Below are 14,721 nucleotides of genomic sequence, written 5' to 3'. Positions count from 1 at the left end.
GGCTGGGAGTGGGCAGAAGGTTGGGAGAKGATGCAGAAAGGACACCAAATGAACAAAGGGATATTGCCTACATATGACATCACGGTCAGCATGTAAAAGCTCAGGGGAAAGGTGGAAGAAGGGGTCATTGGCCATTACAGCATTTACCTTCTCAAGCAACAGCTACTCATGCTGAGGCCCTGCTTCCCAGGAGGAGACTGGATGGGAAGTAATGAATTAATTCCTCTTTCTCCTTTGATTGCACACTCAGCWTTTGCTTTCTCTATTCAGCCATCATTATCTCAAGTAGAAGTCTTTTCACCTTTTTTTTTTTTAATTCCTATCAGACGGAAGAGAGGAGYGAGCAAGAGACAGGGTGAATGTTGAGCTGCTGGCCACAGTAATCCTCTGTAGGATCCCATGTAATAGGACCCATATGGMATTTTCTGTTAGGCCAGGCAAATGCCTCTCTTCAGCACAGTGAAGCAGAGGTCTAAGTGATATGTAGCTCTTTCCCACWGTCAGTGGAGCACGATACAGAACAATTTAGAAGCCTGAAATAATTGAACAGTTCACTCTCATCCTGTGTGTTTTTGAAGATATACAGAGTGGTTGACAACTGCTATGCAGCACTGTGCCCATTTTACTGTCTCCCAAAAAACCCCAGAGCTGGTCTGACATGCAGAAGAAGCCTTTTGYCCAAGAAACCAGTCGCATTATCTTCACTTTTTCTTATCAATTAGAGCTGACCAAAGAACTATTCTCCTTACAGGAAATAACATCTTTCAAAAAAACCTCCCAACTTGTGTYTAAACACTGAAGATTTTGACTTACTGACATAGAGCTTTATGGTTATACACCCTTGTACTTGGACACATTTTCCTTTATCAATCAGACTGGGTGGACAAGCTCCTTTTCTGTTAACACCTGGTGGTCTTACTTTTTACTGGCACATAGTAGTTCATYACAGGGGAGAAACATTTGTCCAGAAAGTTAAACTCTGATGTATAATAGAGTTTACTGAAGTACCTGAGGACTGTGACATAACATTTTCCATGTTCAAGCAGTTTGCTGCTATTGTCTGAAAATGAAAACTGTACTATATTTCTTTTAAACATTTTTTCCAATGAATTTTCAACTCTGTTTTAATCAAAACCTAGCTTTTATCACCTTTTTCTTCCTCTCATTACTCTAACCTAAGTTAGTTTCTAAGGCTGCTTAGTTTCAGTTTCTACCTTTCYCTTATTTGCTGACACTAAGCATTAAATTGGTGGTTCCATGCATTTCACACAAACCCCTAGTAGCACTTGCAAGTAGCATTTCATGCACAACATATGGCCAATATCTATTCAATCTCYTCTCCACCAGTTTCAATCAAATCCTTATCTATTTTCTTACAAGGAAAAAGAAAATCCCTTGAGTTGCACCACATGAAGATGATCTAGACAAAACTGGCTGAGCTACAACGCACTGAGACTGAGACTAATCAGAACCACATCTTCTGTGCTGTGCCAGGCACCACCCTGTCAGACTCCWCCTTTACCAGCCCCTACAGACAGCTGGGTATATCGGAGCAATAGGTCCATGTGGATTGCCACAATGATGAAGCTGTCTATAAACATGGCACTGTGTTAGAAATGCATCTTAAAATTCACAAAAATCATCATAAGCCTTTGGCAGTTGTGTTATCTCCTCTGTTGTTTCACTTTCCCATAAAATAATAGCAAAAGTAGGACTAAAACCAATCTAATAAACTTCATTTTGGTGCTCCAAGGYAAAAGCATTTGCTTCTACATCCTTCTTCAAAGATATTTACCCACCTTTTCTAAACTATTTCCTTCCACTTACAGAAACTCTGTTACTACTCCAGTCAATCACTATCCTTATTGCTACAAAGTATTCCTAAATACACTCAGTATTCCTAAATACACTCCTCTTTACCAAATGCAATTAGAGCTAGTTAGCCTGATATGAACAATAATAGCGTAGGATTGTACCAGATAAAAATTACATTCTTATTATTCCCCTCTTTGCCAGAGTTTTTAATATATTTGAGGACCCCTATTAAACTCTCTTTCCCTTTGCAATCCTCCATTCTTTGGGCCAAAACCCTCAATTCATTCAATCTCTTCATACCATTGGGTTTTGCAGATTTTTGATCATTCCCTTGTTCTCTTTGGATTCCCTCCAATGAGCTCACATCCCATTAGGAAGGCACAGCCCAAAATCAGTTCCAGTGCTCCAGCTGATGCCTTATCAGCATTGAGTGAGGCAGGATTACTTCATGTGTCTTGTCAGCTGTATTCCTATTTGTATGCCCCACGTTGGCAATTATTTTTATTTTTCCTTTTTYAAACAGCATTCYYAACTCATGTTCACACATGTGATCCACTACAAGCTGCAAGGTTTTACTCTGAAGAAGTGTTTCCCAGATACTTAACTGATGTCAGCTGATGATGTGGTGGTGTTCTTCACAAACAAGCAGTGCTAAAGTGACACAACTAAAGGGCAAACTACCCCTTGCCAAAACTTTGATGCAGAAATCTAACATGTTACTTCTATGTGTCCTAGGAGGTTTCTTTTGCTTTCTTTTGTAATTGTGCTTTGTTTTGGTTTTATTTGGGTCTTTTTGTTTGTTTTGAACAAAGCTGGTGGGCAGGGAGAAGGCTGGTACAGAAGAAGGATCATGCCATTCAGTAAGCGTTCTTGCTGACTACAACTTGCATAGCTGCTGTGTGCTGTCACCAACTTCCATGAGACCATGAGGACTCTGTCCCTCAGCTCCTATTTGGAGGCTGTGCCCTCTGCTCTGACAGATCCATTTTTTGCACATCATTGGCATACAGAATGCTCCTCCTTGGTACAATCCATGTACTTGCACTGGGCATGAATGCATGACCCAACAGAGTTATCATACATGATTTCAAAGTGATAGTCCTGTGGTGATTTCAAAAAGTGATAGTCCTGTGGCTTCCTAGCTCTGGAGAAAAAGCCTTTTTTTAGACTGACTGATGTGATCTTAGGTGATAGTCCKCTTCATTTGTACTGACCAACACATCTACTTTATATTTGTACTAACAGGCTCATTGTTCAAGAACTCCACGGGTTGATGACCCAGAGATTTAAGATAAAATTAGGGCGCCATAAACATTCCTGAATATTATTGCACAGGGCCACCGAACAGAAGAGACAGAAGCCTAGGGAGAGATGCCTTATGCTTGCAAGCAGAAAGTAYTCTACAGACCCAACTGTCACTCATAATCAAAGCCACTGGACTGACTGAAGTTAACACAAGATCATTTCACTCAGTTCTGCATGTTTCAGGCTGAACATGTGCTTACTAAATGCACCTCCAGGTCTTCAGTTCTTCCTGTGGCTTTGATTCCTCTACAGGCTTTGCACCTCTGTTACTGGACACTTTAAACACCTGGGTGTTCTTAGGTRGAGTCTTCATACCATTTTTCTGTTAGAGAAATTTAAAATCATTAAGATTTATGAGGCTGGTATTTGCATGGTGAATACCTCTGGTAATTATTGAAGAGGCTTGAGAGACAAAAAATGGCTTGAAGAAATTTTCAGTAGTCCCGCTCTGTAGTTGAGCTATAGAACATGAAAGTATAGTTTATAATGATGAAGATGAGGGAAAAACAGAACCCTTTTCATAACAGGAAAATCTTCTCAGTGTCAGGTGGCCTTCCTGTGTCAGAATGAATACTAAGAAGTTTTCTCTTTTCAGGAGAACTGTGCCATGAAACCAAAAGAATCCCCTGTGTTATCAAGCACAACATAACCAGTGACTTCAAATACTTCTTTAATCTCTACCATTCCCACAGAAGACTTTTTTTTTACACATTTCAGCTGGTTTATTGCATAAATACTATGTTAGCAGTCATTCTTCAGCGTGTAGGTGGGATCGCCAGTAGGCAGACAGTGATAAATGAGTTTCCAGGTGTTGCTGCTCTTTTTAGAAAATCCTCCACAAGCATTTGTGAAGATTGAGGTCATTTTGCAAACTTATAAGAGTTACAGTAAGTTGTTTCACAGACACTTCTTTTTTTAAGTAGTGCTGTCAGAGTTGGTGAACCCAAAKTGGGTTGCATCTTTCTACTTATCTCTGTTTACAAAGCCCAGGTAATTATTTGTATGCTTTTAGTTTTCAGGATGCATTAAAGACATCAGGAATGGGGGTTATTAGAGCAATGTTCCCATTCATTACTTGACTGGCTGCAAGAAAGCAAAYCTTGCAGTCCCGAATTCTCCAATAAATATTTTGCGCTCTTGGTGATGGCACGGAGATGATGGTCTGTTTCATTAGGGTAATTATAATAAACACCAAGAAACCAGGAGAGAAGCTGCACATCTCAAAAGATAAGMGTCTAAAGCCTTTCACCTTCAGAGTGCAGATCCTACGGACAACCAGGCTGAACAGGTTCATTCAAGTATCAAACCTACACCGAAGTGTCCTCCCACCATCAGYACCCCTCAAACCCAGGCTCACTGACTGACAGTGCTCCACGTGGAACCACACAGGGCGGAGCACTGGGATCTGTCCATCCCAGCRCAGGCACTGGGAACCGCGCTGAACTGAAACTCTTCTTGCTGCAATGCTTCTTCAGACAAGACTGCTGGCACCTTTCCGGATATCAAATGGATGCAAACCACTCTGTGGTGCACACCAAAGGAAAACGAGGAACACAACATTTCAGAGCTTGCCCAAAGCACCATGCCACTTTCCTTATCAACACAGGGGGAAAGGCACTCAGAGGGGGTAATTCCAGGCAAACACCACCCAAAATGCCATTCTGAATACCCCTGTGCCAACTCGTGGAATCAGGTAGCAAAGAGAAGTATTTCACAGCAAGTATTAGCACCGAAGGTCTCAGCTCTAAGGATGCAATAAACACCACATGGAGTGAGCAGAGCCGTGGAAAACCGTTTGGCATTTCATAACCAAGTCCCCCACCTTCACACTTAAGTAATATTTTATCGTCTAGCATCGTATTCTTGGCACAGAATTCCACAGGCTGAGACTCTTTTGTAATTCTGTGCTCTACAATGTTGTTCCCCCCCCACAAAGAGACCTCTGTCCAAAGGTGGAACACAAACAAGCTCCATTCTGAGTCATAAAAACAGAACACATGCGTAAGTGCATGCAATAATCTTGGTATAATTTGCCCCTTAGTCATTGTCTAGTCCTATTATGTAAATCTGAAACATGCATTTTTGAAAATAAAGGGCTTCAGTAAAATAATTACTGTTGTAATCCTGGAACCACACCCAATAAACAGTTTAGCAATCAACTGGCTCCATATATTTGAAAGCTATAAACAGATTAGTATGAAATTAAAYCAGTAAGGGCCAAAATCTCAGCTGCTGGTGTAAATTAGTACTGTTTGACTAAATCAAATTAGCAGTTTGATTGACTTCAATTRAGCTACACTAATTTACAGAAAGCCATCATCTCTTCTTTATGCATATTCATCTCAGAGTATGTGCATGYGTGTAAGATTTCTTTGTGTCTTATGGAGACAGTGATCTTTAGCACAATAATCTCATTTCTCTCTCTGCATATGCAGATACATGAAATTTAAGAATGGCTTCAGGCACTGTGGGRAGAAGATTGAAGGACTACCAGAAAAGAATGAACTGACGAGCCMAATCTAATAATTTCAATAAATTCCTATTCATTTTCTTAATAAAAAACTGCCCTTTGCAAGCTTCATTCAAAATAAACCTAGAAATTATTATCCATGAAGAGTTTTTGCACAGTTTGGAATAACAGCATTTTTTTTTCAAAAACCAATGTTGTTAACTTCACAGAATTCCAGGGCAATTCCAGGGCAACCTGACTTTTCATGCACCTCCCTACAATTCATGATGTGACTTTGATCTCACAGCAAAAATAAACGTCATTTCAATGGTTTTTAATGACATAAAATCAGCCGTAGAAGGATCAGATGATTGGGACCTCCGTTTCCTTTGGAAAAGGAGCCATTTATATYGCACCTTCATTCTAAGCCTCATGAAACAAGTGAATCCATTATCCKCAGGTTGCATGTGGAAAAGTGGGGCACAGAGTTATGCTATATGCTCAGCTCAAGGAATGGGAGAAACAGGAAGCCAGGTTTAAGAAACAGATTCTTGTGCCTTAGCCATGGTCTGAAGCCATGCTTTTCCTTTAGATAATCCATACACCATCACATTGTCAAACKAAAAATTGTCTCACTGCTACAATTCTGATGTTCTGTCTGAACAAATCTGTTTATCTCAGGAGCATGAACACAAGGGGAAAGGGGAAATGTGAAAGAAGGTTCTGTTGTCTGAAACACACATGGCATCTGGGTGACAGGAGTGAAATTGTYCTCCTAAATACTCTAAGGAAAAAGCAACGATATTGCTCACAGAGAAAACACATAAGAAGGAAGAACAAATCCCACATGGTGAAAAAAAAAAAGACAGATTGGAGGAGTGAGGAAATGCAATCTTGATCTACATTTACTCCGAAGCCAATCAGACAAAAATACTTAAACAGATATAAGCTATAAGGAAAGAATGTAAAGGTATCTGGAGAAATYTGGGAATTGAGTGGACCTAAAAGTTTAAGGGGTATGTCCCCTCCAGGGCTGAGAACAAGGAGAGCAGGAGTATAAGTGGCAAAACAGCCAATAAAACTGCCTGCTTAGCCATACCATAGCTGCCRCTCTTCTTTCAGACACATTTCCACTGCAGGGTCCCCTCTGGAACACTAACCAAGAAACAGGAAGTTTCAGTGGGATCAAGTGCACCCTCAGCAAGGTGGCAGATAAAACCAAGCTTGGCAGTGCAGTTGACACCCCTGAAGGAAGGGATACACCCAGAGGGACCTGGACAAGCTCAAGAAGTGAGTCCATGGGAACTCCATGGGTTTAACAAGGTCAGGTAGAAGGTGCTGTACCTGGGTCAGGGCAGCCCCGGTATCAGCACAGGCTGGGGATGGACAGACGGACAGCAGCTCTGCCCAGAAGGACTTGGGGTGCTGGTGGGGGAGAGGCTGGACAGGAGCCAGCCATGGGCACTCCCAGCCCAGAGAGCCAAGCGTGTCCTGGGCTGCATCCAAAGCAGCGTGGGCAGTGGGGGAGGGAGGGGATTCTGCCCCTCTGCTCTGCTGAGACCCCATTGCAGTGCTGAACCCAGCTCTAGGGTCCCAGCACAGGAAGGACATGGACCTGTTGGATTGAGCCCTGAGGAGGCCATAGAGATGACCACAGTGATGGAGCACTTCTCCAATGAGTAAAGCCTAAGAGAATTGGGTTTGTTCAGCCTAGAGAAGGCTTTGGGGTGACCTAATTACAGCCTTCCAGTACCTGACGGGAGCTACAAGACAGATGGAGAGGAACTTTATACAAGAGCATGTAGTGAACTGAATAAGGGGGAATGACCTCAAACTGAAAGAGCAGATTTAGATTAGATACAAGGGAAAAACTCTTTACTGAGAGGGTARTGCAGCACTGGAACAGATTGTCCAGAGAAACTGTGGATGCCCCATCCCTAGAAGTGTTCAAGGCCAGCTTTGAGCAACCTGTTTTATGGGAAGGTGTCCTTGCTTATGGCAGTGGGGTCAAACCCAGATAATCTTTAAGGTCCCTTCCAACCCAAGCCATTCTATGATTTTATTATATTATATTATTCTATTCTAAGATTACCAAGGTGAGAAAGAAACAACCCCTCACGTGCTGAAGGTTACCTGGTAACAGAAACCCCGCATAACAGCTGCCATGTTGCTGCATGAGTACCGATCCCACATTGCTGAGTGTAAATGCTGACAACACGTGCAGCCAACACGCAGCAGCAGGTGGGGGTTTGGTTCAGCAGCCTTCATCTCTGGCTCATTTCACCTCTTTGATCTGCTGTAAACACACCGGTTTGACTGCAATGCCCCAATAATATCTGACACCTTGAGGCATGTGGAGGAACACGACTCTTTCTCATCATGATTTCTTTAGAGAAATAAGGCTAAGGAGGGGTCTTCCTTACAGCATCTGTCATTTCCCGATGGCTGCTGAGTAGCAAGTAACAAACATGAAAAGCTTTGTTTGGGAGCACAGCAYAGGGCTTGCACTGTGGATTGTTCTGTGTTCTTATTACTGGTGATATTTCCCTTATATTGAGACACCCCTGGCTGGGAAGACAGGCGAAWGAAAGAGAATGCAGCAGAACAGTAAAGAAAATGCTGTCTGTGCTGCTTTCCCACTTTGAGTTCATCTTTCAAAACTTGGGCTCTACTACACTACTGACTGCTAGGATTAAACATTAACATAAAAAAATTAAATATTTTGATAAAAGTGCATTTTCCATATGGTTTTACTCTTATTTCATGCTATCTGTTACAAATCCTAACAAGTTTAAGGGGTAGGAACATTTGCAGAAACAAGTAATTCTTATGTAAAACATAGTAAATGCTCAAGAAATGAGAACTCTGAATTAATACACATGACAATATGATCCTCCTGATTTATGAAGGGTTATTTCCATTTTTCAAGGAACACAGCTGACCCACAAGACTGCACATAACTGGTCAAACTTTGACTAAGTATGTCACATTTWGGTGACACTGYAGAGCTACTGGCCACTTCATTAAGGATTTCTATGATCTTTCAGSATTACACTTRAGGTTAAGATKTTTTCCCTTCCTTTYCCTTTTTTTCTTCTCCATATAACTTCAGGCTTTGAAAAGCAATATAAAAAACATGTTCTACTTTTTAGAATTTTCAGGTAAAGCTTAACAGACATATATATATATATATATATACATATATATATAAAGTTTTAACTCCCACATAGCACTGGAATGTAGGGATAGGTTTTTAGAGTCATCATGATGTCTGAACAGACTGAGAAATATATGTTGGGACTGTCAAAATACCTGGCTACTTCTTGCAAAAATCAACATGCGATGCTTGCTTAGGAACACATTAAAAAATCACATCATTTCACTATCAATATTTTCAAGCTCTTAAATTGTTTTCCTAGAAAACACAGCCCTCATGGAGTCTCCCCTCGAGAACTTGTTCACTGGGTGCTGAGCAAACCTCATCATTTTTGGTGCTTGTTTGTCCCCTGCAGTCACTCTAAGGGCTCTGACTGCCAGGGCAGACGTGTTTTTCATCACTCCCCATCTCAAAGCGTACCGTACCAGCTGGATGATGTCTGGAAGATGGCTTTTGCAGCACAATTCAATCAGGCAGCAAGGGGARTCTTTGAAGCTGCTAGAATGATTTCTATTGGCTACAGTGGTCACCAAATCAGGTCTAWCAAGTAGATAGACTTGTTGGACCTTGAAACAATACGTGCCTTTGAAATACCTATATAAAAATATGCACAGGGACATAACCAGMCCATCAGTGCCTGAATTTCCTCATCTCAGAAATATGGATAACAACAGATATTTACTCATCTTTATAGAAGGCTGATCATATTTAAAGCAATTGGTGTGATGACTAATTAGCTAATATTTGAAATTTTAAAGCACTACAGAACTGCTAAGTACTACTGCTAAATTTAGCCAACTGTCACTAAAGGTAGACAGCCTGATCTTTGCTGCTTGTTGACATAAGACCARTTATAAATAATGAGTTCCATAAAGTCTAAAATATGTCATACATGGAGAAATTAATGAAAATTAAGATGAATAAAATGGTACATCATCATCATTCAATATTAAAATTTATTGAATTTCAGACTTTTAATCAGCAATATCAACAGTAATTTCCCTTTCTATATGCACTATGCAGCTAAATAAAGCACACATGCCCTTTTGATTGAAAATAAGGTCTGTGTTAGCCTTGTGTCATTAAACTGTCCCCTAATACTGTTAACTTCTGAATCAAGAGCCCTGTTCATCAGTTCATGRAGTTCCGGTTAGGTTTGCTGCTCTTCTTACTCCAGCTGGAAGATYATAACAGAATTTCATTTTCAGTAAYCTCCTAACTGCAACCCTAATCCATTAATGACCCCTCTGTTTCCACTTGGCTTTTCCCAGATTGCACCAGAAGCTCACAGTTATTCTGTAGYCAATTAGCATATTCAAATCTTTCTCTGCCACTTTCTTTCCCACCTCTTTCCCAATGCAGACAATCCTGCTGCATTGTCTTCTAGGGAACAACCATTTCCACTAAAGGCAGAAGCCCTCAGCTATTAAATATTTAGTTTTCCCTATTCCTGTCCTCACAGTCCTTGCCTGGGAAGAACTGGACATTACCTCTACTTTGACAATATGTCTCCTTGTCTTTTGTCAGCAGAGAATTTCATCAGTCAGTTCCAACCTTCTACACCCAAGGCATTAAGGAAAATGTTAAGTAAGATCAGTCCCAAGCTGGTCTGTTGGGATTTCCAATAATAACTTTCCACCAAACTGGCAGAACCTGTGCCATCTCCCTGGTCCCTGCCCACCTTCCTACCAGCTTCCTCAGCTTAAGAAGGAAGGTGTAGTCTACCTTTGCTATCCTAGCATTTAGCYCCTGCCAGAGCAGTTTAGCAGATGAAACTGGAATATTTAAAGTTGGTTTACTTTATGCAGACATTCTTTGTCATCACGAGGGAAATATTCCAGTTCTTCAGATTTCAGAATCATACAAAACAACTACAGTATTCTGTGCTCAGGTTCAGAAATGCAGAGGTAAGTACAGGYTCTTCATACATATTCAGCCAAAACATTACCTACAATGTTTAAAAAAATGTTGGGAATGATTCCTTTTTAACTGACTAAACAATTGCTGGCATTTATTATCTCTATTTTGACAGAACTGGTTTAACACATTCTTAAAAAAATACACAACTTATTCTTTTTGATCATCACAAGTGTCATCAGCCTACCACAAATATTGTATTAAATAACTCTGCACCACAAAGAAACATGATCTTCTAAACGCTGAATCAATGGATTTGCTAAGGAGGTGTGTCATCTCAACACACAACTGATCYCCCAGTGGGAAGCAAATAAACAAACAAGAAAACAGAATATCTCACCTTTGAAATGCCAGTTAATACAGCTCCACAGGCCCRGTTCTCCTCAAGCATATCCCCTCCGAGTGGCAGCTGCTGCAGACACAGGGCTGCTCTTGCCTGGGCCACAGCTCTCAGYGAGGGTGTTTGCTGGTCACACAGTCACCAGGGACCCTGCAACGCTCCCCACTTAGACAGGAACAACCTGGCACTTCCTTCTCTCCTTTTCCTTCTTGTTTTCAAGGCCATGTGCAACTCCATTCTCTTCCTCTACCTCTGGGAAGCTGGATTATTTCATGATGGCAACTGATCATTCAGTCCCTGATCTTCCCTGACAYGGATTGCACACAGGCTCCTCGTTTGAGAGGAATGTGGGTAAAACTGCTCTGTTGGGGCAAATTCCCTCCCTGGTAAGAAAAATCCCCTCCCTTACGAAAATGAATTTTGATTGAATATCACATTTTGCCTGAAGGCATCCTGTTTTTTTAAGTCTTATCCTTTCCTTCCCAGAAAAACATTAAATTCGCCAAATGACTCCTGCTGCCCCTCCACTGGAAAAAAGGAAAGCAACAACTAGAGGATAAAACACAGGCAGAAAAGAGTGACTGATGAAAAAAGAAGTGGTATCATTGACCTCTTGACTCAAGGGCAGTGTGGGGAGGAAGGCAGCTCAGAGTGGGAGGGAAGTGGYGGAGGGAAAATAGTATGCATATGTGCGGGCACACATGCAGATACTGATTTACCAAAGCCTAGTGAGGAGGCGTCAGCCTCCCTRTTGGCACCAGTTTGTGTAGCCTGCCTTCCTGCATCTTGTGGAGCAGCCCCACAGCAGCGTGGCTCAGCAGCCTCCCACCCAGCTCGGGAAAGGACATTGTCTGTCCTCAGCAAATGCCTTGGCGTCAAGATCTTTACATGGGAAGGGGCCGGTATTGCAGGGGAACATTGGATTATGTGTGCTATTTCCATGCAACACTATTTATAAGCTCACATAAGGAACACGATCTGATCCTGCATTTGTTCCAYGTCTGTACCTCCTGGAGACGTGAGCATGCAGACCGACTCTAAAGCTACAAGCTTGTTTTCTCTGCAAAAGCAAAAAACAATTAAAAAACCTTTGTATTCTTTGCACTTAAAAGGGCAGATCCCCTTACACCAGATACTGCTCTTTCAGCAGATCCTTGTGGGTGGAGATTTCATATCAGCATGTCTGCCAGTTCCTGCCAGAGTTTCATCCAAGCCACAACACACAGAGTCAACATTAATTAGCATTAATTATTATTTAGAAGAAGCAATATTATCTGCATTGTTATCATTCACACTTATTTTTATGCCTTACATAGGGTTCATATGCACTGTACCTCACTGACCAAATAGAACACGGTCCCATGGAATCTGCAGACTAATGCACAACATTTAAGCATTATCATGCTTAAACCATTTTGATCAGGTCATCAYAAAAGCTAGGAGATCCCCTTTTCTGTGCTCCCATCAACTTGCCAACTACTTTCTTTTTATAGTTAGGTCAAGATTTTTCTTCTCTTTTTTTTACCCCCCCTCACAATCAGGAAAGAATAAGAAAAAAACCCAAACAAAAATAGATCGTAAAATCATTTTCTTTCTAACCAGAAAAACAGAAAAGAACCAACACAAGAAGACCAKCCCCCCATCTAAACAGTGTTTCCAACACAAAACTAAAGTGAGCCTTCTGCATTCACCAGAATAAATTGGTTTCATACTAACAGAGAAAACATGCTCCACAAATTTATGTTGAATTTATTCCTCTATCTATTTTGTTGGCACAAGCAGAAACTTTCTTAACTACCACTTTATTCTGCTTCAAATTGTGTCTCAAAACCAGAACTGTCCTGTATGAAATGAAGTTGTGTGTTAAGCAATGGGRCTGATTTTATTTAGCTCCCATAAAAGTGAGAAAATTTACAAATATTACAAAATTCAATTTAAAACAGTTAATTAGTCCAGATAGCTATTATTAGTACTATTGAARTTATTAGCATTGTTGATAATAACTGCTCATAAATAATGATTTGCATATATTAAATTTMGCTGGAAGAACTTACGAGCATTAGCAAATCCTATAATGAGCATGGTCCCTATTCTCCTTTTAATGAATTCTGCCTCAATTCCAGTTTAAATAATATTTTTTACCACTTTGTTTCTTGCTTATTTTGTTGCTTGATGCAATACACAATAGCACAGGCACCAAGATTAGTTCAGTGAATCCAATTTAGAAAGCCACTTTTGCACAGGCCAAGTTTAATGAAAACACTTCAGTATGTTAAAGTGAATTCCCTCAGCCAATCCAGACTGTTTGGAGAAACTACTAATAATCATCTGGAACTGCTGAGTCAAAATTATGAATGAGATGGAAACACTAAACTCATTTCATGTGCTGCCATTGCTTGTATTCTATTTGAGATTGTTGCAATCACAAATTATGCGCTGCTCTGAAACTCTACATACTTTGACCAATATGAATTGCAACATTTTGCTGAGGAGTCACTACATGTTGTGTCACACTGCGTACACCTTTCAGTTCAGCCCTAAGTATGAACTGAAAAGAGCAAGAAAACTTTATTACATTTGCTGTTGAAAGCCAACTTCCATCTGAAAGTATTTGAGAGCAGTTTGATTTCTATAAATATATACATTTTATTTGCTTTACTAAGAAATGAGACTAGACATATTTAAATTTTCAGATACATAAGAAAAACAGCTTTAAAACTAGATTGTGTTGGCATATTTCTAATTTTCCCCTATTATTCACACAWGCATTAGATTAATTTGTTCCACAAGTTACCTAACCAGAGAAAAGAAACGTTACCATTTTGCTTATACAAATAGCAAGTATGAACATTACCAACTGTATGAAGGTATTCTTTTAGTTGCTGCTGTTTTTTAGCTAAAATAAGTCATGAATAATTTGTATAGAAGGGCACCTGAGAATTCTATTCACAGTGCATAAGCAATTAATACATAGAAAAATATTTGCAGAAATCAATCATTATGACTTGTTTCACCCAGTTTTCTAACTATGAAATGTCATTCTCTTGGTTATTTATGTGAAAAGATAGGAAGCATGCTTCCAGGATAACAGAAGTATTCTGGATTTAAAAAAAAAAAAAAAAAAAAGTTTGATCTTCATTGTATCTATAACCAGTAATTACCATGCCATTATATTTATACCAACAGTCAAGCACTTCAGTGGCATAAACAGACACACCTCTTTCAGCAGCAGGGCTGCAATCACACATGCTGGTAGCTATCTTCATCCAAAATGCACTGACAGTTAAATGTGAAGAATGTATAAATTATTGTCCAGATCTTTAGCTGGTTCATCACACAACACTTCACTGAAGTTAATAACTGTACCATCTGATAACACGTCCCATTATTCACAGCTTAATTAAATTGTGCATGGAAAGTTAACAGAAAGAGGTAACCAACCAATGCAACATAAAACTGAGTGTGGCAAGCTTAAGCTGGCTGTGTTAAGCAACACATCAGGAACGGGGGAAAGAACACTTTTGGAAAGCACTCAGTGTCAATAAAGACATCCTTTTTAGTATTGATGAATCAAGGCAGCCATCAGGACACATAAAAACACGTCTTAACTCACCTTTTCCTGGAGCAAGCACTAATGTTCAAGCGCTTTGCAGAAAGATGTTACAAAATAACCCAATGGGAAACATTCTTCTGCACGAGTCAAACCRGGAAGGACGATAAGCGAGCAGTAGCCAGGTA

At 40.4% G+C, this 14,721-nt stretch overlaps 1 long non-coding RNA gene across 1 annotated transcript in view; it reads right to left on the bottom strand.

Moving 5' to 3' along the window:
* Positions 1-11,685, bottom strand: part of LOC130578073 (uncharacterized) — a 194,596-nt gene extending 182,911 nt beyond the window's left edge. The window contains exon 1 of the long non-coding RNA XR_008965844.1: positions 10,984-11,685. This is a non-coding gene — a long non-coding RNA (uncharacterized LOC130578073). The remainder of the gene's footprint in view (positions 1-10,983) is intronic.
* Positions 11,686-14,721: the final 3,036 nt, after the last annotated feature.

The sequence above is a fragment of the Malurus melanocephalus genome, unplaced genomic scaffold (assembly GCF_030028575.1).
Source record: "Malurus melanocephalus ecotype Western Australia unplaced genomic scaffold, MMel_1.1 scaffold_209, whole genome shotgun sequence".
Taxonomy (NCBI): domain Eukaryota; kingdom Metazoa; phylum Chordata; class Aves; order Passeriformes; family Maluridae; genus Malurus; species Malurus melanocephalus.
Note: the sequence above shows the minus strand (reverse complement) of the source record. Positions and strands in the feature narration are given on the sequence as shown.